We start from the raw sequence: 10,055 nt of genomic DNA on the forward strand, positions 1-10,055 counted from the left end.
AGACGTCCATGGCATCCCTCACCTCAACCATGTTGCAAGAGGAACATTGCACTGCCTTCACTGCCATCCCTCTGAAAGTAACCTTTTTTTAAAAAAAAACTGTGTCTAAAGAATAGAACAAGCAAAATGCAGCACTTACCTACTTACCACAACGGGTCTTATTATTAGGTTAGAGGAGGAGGGCGGGTGGGAGGCACTACCTCTGTAGTGCCTCGGGTTCTTCTCCTGCGCGCTTTTATAGGGAAAAAACCTATCCGGCTGCCCCTCTGGTCTTTGTCACTTCCCCCTGCTGCTCCCGCTCTTTCTGTGAAGAGAAAAAAAAACACCGCTGCCCGCTACTGGTAAGTAATTTTAAAACAAACTGTCTCACCTTAGCTGTAGCCTTCTGGGTTCCTTTAAACTCTGCTGCTGCTTGCACTCATATTATCATACATTTGAAATGCATGCAATGTAAAAGCTTTTGGGGTTCAAATACTGGTCATTAGTAATGTCCACCAATGCCACTAGTTCTTGAAAATTGCATAGAGATCTCAGTAAAGCAGAAGTTCTCACCAACAAAGTTCTTGTAGCACCTCCAAGGGCATTGTCGAGCATGGAACTGATTCTGTCTGTGCCTGCATTGTGAATATAATGGTCAACTCTGATATAAGCAATGATAACCTATATGATAGATGTGAGGCTGGGATGGAAAGGGTTCAGAGTGCATGGAATAATTGATCACTCAACTGATGTAGCACTGCTACAAAGTACATGGCCATCCCAAAGGACAATGACCACATGAAAGATGGTCCTTGTTGTTGGGGTGCACTATGTCTTGTGATATGAAGAAATGTGAACAGCCATCACCTGCAAGGAGAGCCAGCTCTGACTGTTCTCAGACCTGAGAACCTGTTCTATGCTTTATGTTCCAAACTCAAATAATTGCCAGCAAGAATGGTGGAATCGGTGAAGGTGGGATGGTCATTGCAGTGGCTGCCTTCTTAAGAAAGGCAAAGACAGATAGAGGAAGAGAAGGAGCAGGCAAAGGAACATCCAGCTCAGGCAGACGTTTCAGCTTCAAGGCTGCCCAGAATTCATCCGGGCCACAGGAGCCTTGAGGTCAGTTGCCCTCAGATCCAGTGTCTCAGGGTGACAATGCAGGCTCCATGTGCCTTGGGACACCGTGGCATACTTGCACCAGCTGCTAAAGTGTGACCTGAGGGCTGGGAGATTGGGTTGAATCCTCTCTCACTCATTGTGAAGGTGACAGCTGCTTTGCTACTACCCTTCTAGGAAGTGACAGGTGTCCTGTGGGTGACCTCTCAGTTGTGCACACACAAATACATCAGGGCAGTACATGATGCCATCTAACAAGGTCATATCAATTTATCTTGTTCCTCCCCAAGTCAAGGTCAGTGCTGTAGCCCAGGCAGTAAGATTCAGAAGCATAGCTGGCCTCCCCTCTGTGCAGGGTGCCATTGTCAATACACACATGCTAGTGAGCAGCCTGTGTCACAACACTCCATAAGAAGGAGTTCCATACAATTAGTGTGCTGGTGATCATTGCCACTTCTTGAAGGTATGTGCCCAATATCCTGGCAGCTGCCACAATTCCTACACCTTTGAGTATTCGCATGTTCCTACTGCATTTGAGGGTCTAGACACTTTACAAGATGATTACTGGATTCAAGGGCCACCCACTGTGACCAGGTTGATAATACCCTTGCTGAACATGCTGACAATGCAGAGTGCAGATACAATGCTGCCTGTTCATTCAGTAGGGCCATGGCAGAACAGAGTATAGAGCTGCTGCAGATGCAGTTTTGCAATATGGATTGGTTTGTGGCCCACAATATATACCAGATAGAGTGTATCCTATCATCCTAGAGTGCTGTGCACTGCAGAGTTCGGGCGGGCAAAGTGGAGATGTGCTGGATGTGGAGGAAATGGGACAGCAGAAGCAGTCTTCCAAGGGAGAAGATGGGCACACTCAACAGGTGGGCACTCATTTTGTCTGTGACAGAGTTCAGCCATATCAGGTGCCACAAGTCAGACAGGGCTTGTATGACACCCATTTCTAGTAGATAACAGTTGGTTATAGCAGTCAATTCTTGACTGATCTTAACACAAACATTTGGTTTGTATTGTTGGACAAAATGTAGTGTCCGCTCATTTTATGCTTGTTCGCTTTTGATGACTGAATGCAAGCCAATCTTTGGAATAACCCAATATGCAATGTTCACACATTGACCAATGAGAAGATGCTGGGCTACAATGGGCATTGGAGACAAAATAGCAGTGAATTGGAGAGGTTGCTAAGATGAAATGTGGCTAAAGAGGGGTAAGATGTGTGGTCTAGTGGTTAGGCAGTGACTGGTGCAAGAAAGTTGAGTTGTATATGCGAGTTGTTTCAGCCCTGCCAGCCCTGTGTCATGAGCAGCAACGTTTTGTACCTGCTATATCATTACATAGCTGCTGAAAGGAAACGCCAGCTTTCCAATCCTACAGAATGGCTTTTTTTTTTAAATGGTGTGAGCTATAGGGATGCCAGTCAATCTCAGGATATCCAGTCAGTGGTGTGTTCTTCCAAATATAGCAAGAAGAGGTTTACCAGGATGCTGCCTGGATTAGAGGGCATGAGCTATAAGAGAGCCTAGGAAAATTCAGGTTGTTTTCTCCGGAGCAGCAGAAGCTGAAGGGAAACTTGGTTGAAGTCTATAAAATTATGAGATGCGTGGATACAGTTGATGGTCAGAATCTTTTTCCCAAAGTTGAAATAGCTAAAACTAGGGGGCATACATTTCAGGCGAGAGGGGAAAATTCAAAGGAGATGTGAGGGGTGGGTTTTTTACACAGAGAGTTGTAAGAGTCTGGAACATGCTGCCATGGGTGGTGGAGGATGCAGATATATTAGGGGGTGTAAGAGACTTTTGGAGAAGCACATGAATATGTAAGGAATAGAGGAATTTGGACCAAGGGCAGACAGAAGGGATTAGTTTAATTTGGCATCCTGTTAGACACAACATCGTGGGCCAAAGGGCCCATTCCTGTGCTGTCCAGTTCTATGTTCTAAAGTAGAAACAGCCTAACATTGAATGTGAGGAATGCCAAAGAGGTGTGCTAATTAGTTAATGAGGCATATTTAGAACTATATGATGAAAAATTTGTCTTAGCCTCATGAAAACAAACCCTTCGTAAAACTGAAGAAAATAGATCACTATCCAAAAGGGACATTCAACTTATCCCTCAGACTTTGTAATCTTTATGTACAGGAAAAATGCTAAAACCTTTACATTTTTCATTTATTATTTTAATCTCTGCACTTTACGCTCTTCCCTGTCGATATTATATTTGCTGAGAAAAACATCAGAAGATCAAAAATATATTATCATTAAATTTTTTGATATTATATCAACATTTTATTGGTCATAAGGTGTGTAATGTCAGTCATACAGCACGGTTGCTCTTATAATGGTACACTATGTTCATCATTGCCTGCTGGTAAAATGTTGCTGTTGGCACCACCCACACTTTTGGAAACCTTTCAAGAAACATCACCTCCAACTGTGCTCATTATCACCTAAAATTCCCCAAATCAAATGTCATCCTGACCCCACTCTTGGTGTTTACCTTTTGAGTTTCGAATTTATGAATGCATTGTTGCAAATACCTGATTTCATTTTATATACAGGTTTTTGAGGTGTAACGTCTGATTTTAAGAATTGGAGTGTTAAATGTAAATAAATGGAAACACATGGCTGAGGAACTGATAAACAAACCTGGGAAATTGTAGAAGACAAAAAAAACTAAACAATGTAGGATCTATCTATCTCTAGACTTCTGATAGGAAGTCTATTCAAAGCTCAATAATAAAACAAAAATGTTAGTTTCAAATGAAAATAAGCTAAAAGCAAATTTGGAAGCAAGGATTATTTTGGTGGAGCCAGTAAGCTTGAGGAGAATTGCCCTGACTTCATAAGAAATATAGATTACTCATCTGGCATATTTAACTAAAAGATTTGGTTTTAAAGCTAAAGTTAGTTTGCATTCCAAATATACCATATTGTCACAGAAATGGGCTGTTGAGGTTCAGAAGATCCTTTTTTAAAAAAACTTATTTGTGTGTATATGTGTTTGCACACAGAAGCAAGCAAGGTAGTTTAGTTTAGGAACTGTGCAGCTTGCTGCATTACAGGGGAAAACAGAGTTAAATTTTCACAGGGTCTGCACCATAAGCAGAGAAAATACAACTTTTATCAATCCTGTAGAATACAGGCAAGAACTCAAGTTAAGTTTCGAACAGATTTTTTGAGGGGATAGAAGCTGGAATATTACAGAGAAGGAAATGCACAGTAACCACCATTGTGAAACCAAGCAGCTAGCTCAGAGATTAGGAAAAAGCCTTGGCTTGAGCTGAGAAAATGCAGTAGTTTGAAAGTGGTTTACTTGTAGATGGGGGCCTCCTTTAAAAACAGGCATTTTGCTTTAAAACATGATATGACACAATGTGGATGAACTCAAGTTAATCAATTTAGACAGGAACAATATTCAATGGATCATTAGCAGAATAAATCTGCCATTAAATTGACTTTAATACTGTAAGTACTTAATGCCAGTACATGCACATGAAAATCCTTCATGGACATTCTAATTCTTAATTACTAATTTTCTTTGGTGATTAATTCACAAGGTAACCAGAAACTGTAGGTAAATACTACAACTGAAATGTATTCAACCAACAATTTTTCAAAACAAATCACAAGTATTAATTCAAATATCAAAAAAGATTTAGGCTTACAAATTTTAGCAAGTTTGGTATTTTATACAGTATTTATTAAATATAATCGTGGAAGCTTGTGTCAGAAAATCACAAAAGTACCAATTTTTATTTTTAATGTAATGACAAGCTGCACAATTTGGACACCACTGACCTGTTTATTTTGAATGGTTATCACAAGGCATTTAGATATATGGTTTGTTATAAGGAAGAATTGCACACTTTTCCTAAAAGTAACAGACCAGCCAAAAAAATGTTTTAGTCGGAAAACTTACTTTTGAAATGTCTGAGAAGGAAACTTTCTTTTAATCATACTCAGAACCGATTCATCAATTAGCCTTACAAACATCAACTGTTGCCTGAATGCACATGACTTCTATTAAAACAAAGCATCACTTTACATTTATAGTCATATGTAACTTATTTTAATTTCAGAACAAAGATTCAAACTACTTTCAACAAACCACAAAATGAATCGAAACATTGTCTTCGATTGAAATATATTATTTTGTTGATATCATGCAAAAGTTTTCAAATACACAGCACAGTGAGATAACTATGGCAATAATATATATCGGTTATCTTTTTCTCACCATATTTGAACTTCAATGATTTTAAAAAGGTGACTATCAGCATTTTGCACTATTGTGCAATTATTAAATTCCTTTTGGTATGTGTTCAGGAAGTTGGTAGGGCAGGATATCAAAATAGAAATATTAATGCTACTATAAAAACTCATTTTTGAGGCAACTTGTCTCTATTTCAACTTCTCATTCAAAAAAAGCTCAGATGCAGACATCTGACAAAAGGCCATAGAATGTGTACCTGTATTTTCAGTGCTGTGGGTGTCACTTCAGTTCTAAAATGGCATTTCTAGTGAAAGGAGCTGGTGGTTTAGTGTCAATGTTACTGAAATGGTAATCCAGGATCCCAGGTTAATTCCTGCAGCTATGGGTTCCAATTCCATAATGGTAGCCAGTGAGATTTGAATTCAATTTTAAAAGTCAAGAATTAAAAGGTATTCAAATCGTAACTATGAAGTCATTGTTGATATTTGTAAAAGCCCATCCATTTCACTAACATCTTTTAGGGAAATAAATCTGCCATCCTTACATGTTCTGGTGGATGCGTTTCTCCCAACCCACAGCAATTAATTCGCTTCACTTTTAAATGCTCTCTGAAATGGCATAGCAAACCAGCCAGTTGTATTAAACCACGACTGAACCTAATAACAAAGAGGCAAGGCTGATCAGTCAGAATCAACTTGGTCTCACAACACTACAGGTGTATCTATACTCCATGGACTGCAGGAGTTCGAGAAGTCAATTCATGATCACCAAGTTAAGGCAGTTGGGGTTTGCCAGGAAAGTTGATTTAGCCAGTGATGCAAACAATCTTTGAATGAATATTTTAAAAAGTGCTCATTTCCAATTTTGACACTTTTGGATACTGTTTTGATGGGGAAGCTAGCAGAAAGCATGCATTAAAACATACAAAGTAAGCACATTTTAGAGGCATTCAGTGTGGAACCAACGGACATTTTCAAACTCAATAGTCAATGTATTGTCATCTCTTAACTTTGCAGAACTCAAGAAGTGTTCACCAACAGCAAGGAGTTCTGACAGCAACATTTAAAGCAATCATCTGTGTCTTTCAAGTTGATTGCTTGAAACTAGGTTATGAAAGTGGTTCCTGCTTCATAGACATTGTTGAAGTGGCTGAAGTTTATATGGGATCTTGCAGCACATGCAGAAAGCCTTAGAGTACTGATTGCAAGTTTGAGTTCTGCTCAGACCACTTGCTCTGAAACGTGAATGCAAGAGGCTGCATATGCCTTGGTCTGCAGCATGACATCAAAAACACGCGGATGTGATACCAAGGAGGACAAGCTACTGAATGAAAGAGGAGAGGGAGGGAGAGAAAGACTCTCAACAAAAGAGGTCATATTTACTCAAGGTCTTCAGGAATTATCTATCATATTTCAACCTTCACAAAGAACAATACACTGCCTTCTCTGTTTTGCTAAGCAAGTGCTCACTAAAATCTGCCAGCTGTTTGACCAGAACTTCAGTCTCAGAATAAGGTGAGGATGTATTGCCAAAATCTAGAAAGATGACTGAAGCAGGTAATACTTTTAACATTTCACTGTCCATGAATGGAGGAGGGAGGTCACTGAGGCTCTAATGCAAAGATAGTTGAATACATTTCAGTTTGTCAGTGAAAGGTGGGTGGAGTGAACATGCAGTTTCACCATGGACCAGGGTTCCTTTGGGTGTTCATATGATAATTTTTAGACAACATGTAAATGAAGAGATGTTCTGCCACCAGAAGAGATTCCATTCACTAAGTGTCTGATTGGTGAGTGATGAGACTAAATGTACATATAGGAATTTTTTCCTGAAGAAGGGCTCATGCCCGAAACGTCAATTCTCCTGCTCCTTGGATGCTGCCTGACCTAAATGTACATATAGGTACCTGACAATTGTTGCAATGCCTTTATTCTCTGATAGTCCACCGTAGAGTCATATTTGAGCCTCTGTGACAAGCCATGCAATGTCTACTGGGTGACAAAAGCTATCTGCTCAACACAAAGATAATGATTCTGGTATCTACTTGGGCATTCCATGCATTCATTGAAGTGTGATAAGGTAGACCATTGTGGTGCCTAAACAATTCTATGGCAAGGACCATTCAGGAGACACACCAGAGTACTCACCATAGCCCACTCATTATTACCTGTTGAATCCTTGTGAATAGTTGATGAAGGGAGAGGTAAAGGTAGAGAAGGAGGGAAGCAGGAGACAACAAATACCTTTCCATTGTGACCAGACTATCACAATAATTTGTGATACCAGTAGAGGGAATACCAATTCCAAGTTGTCAAGTGTCCTAAAGAGTCATAGAGATGTACAGCATGGAAACAGACCTTTCAGTCCAACTTGTCCATGCTAACCAGATATCCCAACCCAATCTAGACCCACCTGCCAGCCCCCACCCCTTATCCCTCCAAACCCTTCCTATTCATATACCCATCCAGTTGCCTTTTAAATGTTGCCTTTTAAAACCTGCCTCCACCACTTCCTCTGGCAGCTCATTCCATACACGTACCACCCTCTGTGTGAAAAGGTTGCCCCTTAGGTCACTTTTATATCTTTCCCCTCTCACCCGAAACCTATGCCCTCTAGTTCTGGACTTCCCCACCCCATGCCCCTCATGATTTTATAAACCCCTATAAAGTCACCCCTCAGCCTCCGACACTCTAGGGAAAACAGCCCCAGCCTATTCAACCTCTCCCTATTGCTCAAATCCTCCAACCCTACCAACATCCTTGTAAATCTTTTCTGAATCCTTTCAAGTTTCACAACATCCTTCCAATAGGATCCCAGAATTACACGCAGTATTCCAACAGAGGCTCAACCAATGTCCTGTACAGCCGCAACGTGACCTCCCAACCCCTATACTCAATACTCTGACTAATAAAGGAGAGCATACCAAACACCTTCTTCACTATCCTATCTACCTGCGACTTCACATTCAAGGAGCTAAGAACCTGCACTCCAAGATCTCTTTGTTCAGCAACACTCCCTAGGACCTTACCATTAAGTGTATAAGTCCTGCTAAGATTTGCTTTCCCAAAATGCAGCACCTTGCATTTATCTGAATTAAACTCCATCTGTTACTTCACAGCCCAGTGACCCATCTGATCAACTTCCCGTTGTAATCTGAGGTAACCCTCTTTGCTGTCCACTACATCTTCAATTTTGGTGTCATCTACAAACTTACTAACTGTACCTCTTATGCTCGCATCCAAGTCATTTATATAAATGATGAAAAGTATTGGACACAGCACCAATCCTTATGGCACTCTACTGGTCACAGGCCTCCAGTCTGAAAAACAACCCTCCAACACCACCCTCTGTCTTCTATCTTTGAGCCAGCTCTGTATCCAAATGGATAGTTCTCCCTGTATTCCATGAGATCTAACCTTGCTAATCAGTCTCCCATGAGGAACCTTGTCGAACGCCTTACTGAAGTCCATATAGATCACATCTACTGCTCTGCCCTCATCAATCCTCTTTGTTACCTGTTCAAAAAACTCAATCAAGTTTGTGAGACATGATTTCCCACGCATAGAGCCATGTTGACTATTCTTAATCCGTCCTTGCCTTTCCAAACACATGTACACCAGATCCCTCAGAATTCCCTCCAACAACTTGTTCACCACCGACATCAGGATTACCAGTCTATAGTTCCCTGGCTTTTCCTTACCACCCTTCTTAAACATTGGCACTATGTTAGCCAACCTCCAGTCTTCAGGCACCTCACCTGTGACTATTGATGATACAAATACCTCAGCAAGGGGCCCAGCAATCACTTCCCTGGTTTCCCATGGATTTCTAGGGTACCCCTGATCAGGTCTTGGGGATTTAAGACATGCACTTCAAGACATGCAGCACTTCCTTCTCTGTAATATGGACATTTATTAAGATGTCACCATCTTAATAAATACATGAAAGATACTTTCTGTATCTTTCATGTCCTTTTCCACAGTAAACACTGATGCAAAATACTCAGCCTTGCTGGGGGGGTGTGGTGGGATCTTTGAGGGTCCTAGTCTCTCCCTAGTTACCCATTTGTCATTAATGTATGTGTAAAAACCTTTTGGATTCTCCTTAACTCTATTTGCCAAAGCTATTTCATGTCCCTTTTTTTCCCTCCTGATTTCACTCTTAAATATACTCCTACTGCCTTTATACTCTTCTGAGGATTCATTCTATCTATCTTCTCTATACCTGACATATGCTTCCTTTTTGTTCTTCAGCAAACCCTCAATTTTTTTAGTCATCCAGCATTCCCTATACTTCCAGCCTTTCTGTTCACCCTAACGGGAATATACTGTCTCTGAACTCTCATTGCCTCATTTCTGAAGGCTTCCCATTTTCCAGCTATCCCTTTACCTGCAAACATCTGCCCCCCAGTTAGGTTTGAAAGTTCTTGCCTAATACCGTCAAAATTTGCCTTTCTCCAATTTAGAACTTCAACTTTTAGATCTCGTCTATCTTTTTCCATCACTGTTTTAAAACTAATAGAATTATGGTCGCTGGCCCCAAAGTGCTCCCCCATTGACACCTCAGTCACCTGCCCTGCCTTATTTGGTCAAGTTTTGCACCTTCTCTAGTAGGTACATCCACATACTGAATCAGAAAATTTTCTTGTACACACTTAATAAAATCCTCTCCATCTAAACCCTTAACTCTATGGCAGTCCCAGTCTATGTTTGGAAAGTTAAAATCCCCTA

Source organism: Chiloscyllium plagiosum, chromosome 12 (assembly GCF_004010195.1).
Source record: "Chiloscyllium plagiosum isolate BGI_BamShark_2017 chromosome 12, ASM401019v2, whole genome shotgun sequence".
In the NCBI taxonomy this organism is placed as follows: Eukaryota; Metazoa; Chordata; class Chondrichthyes; order Orectolobiformes; family Hemiscylliidae; genus Chiloscyllium; species Chiloscyllium plagiosum.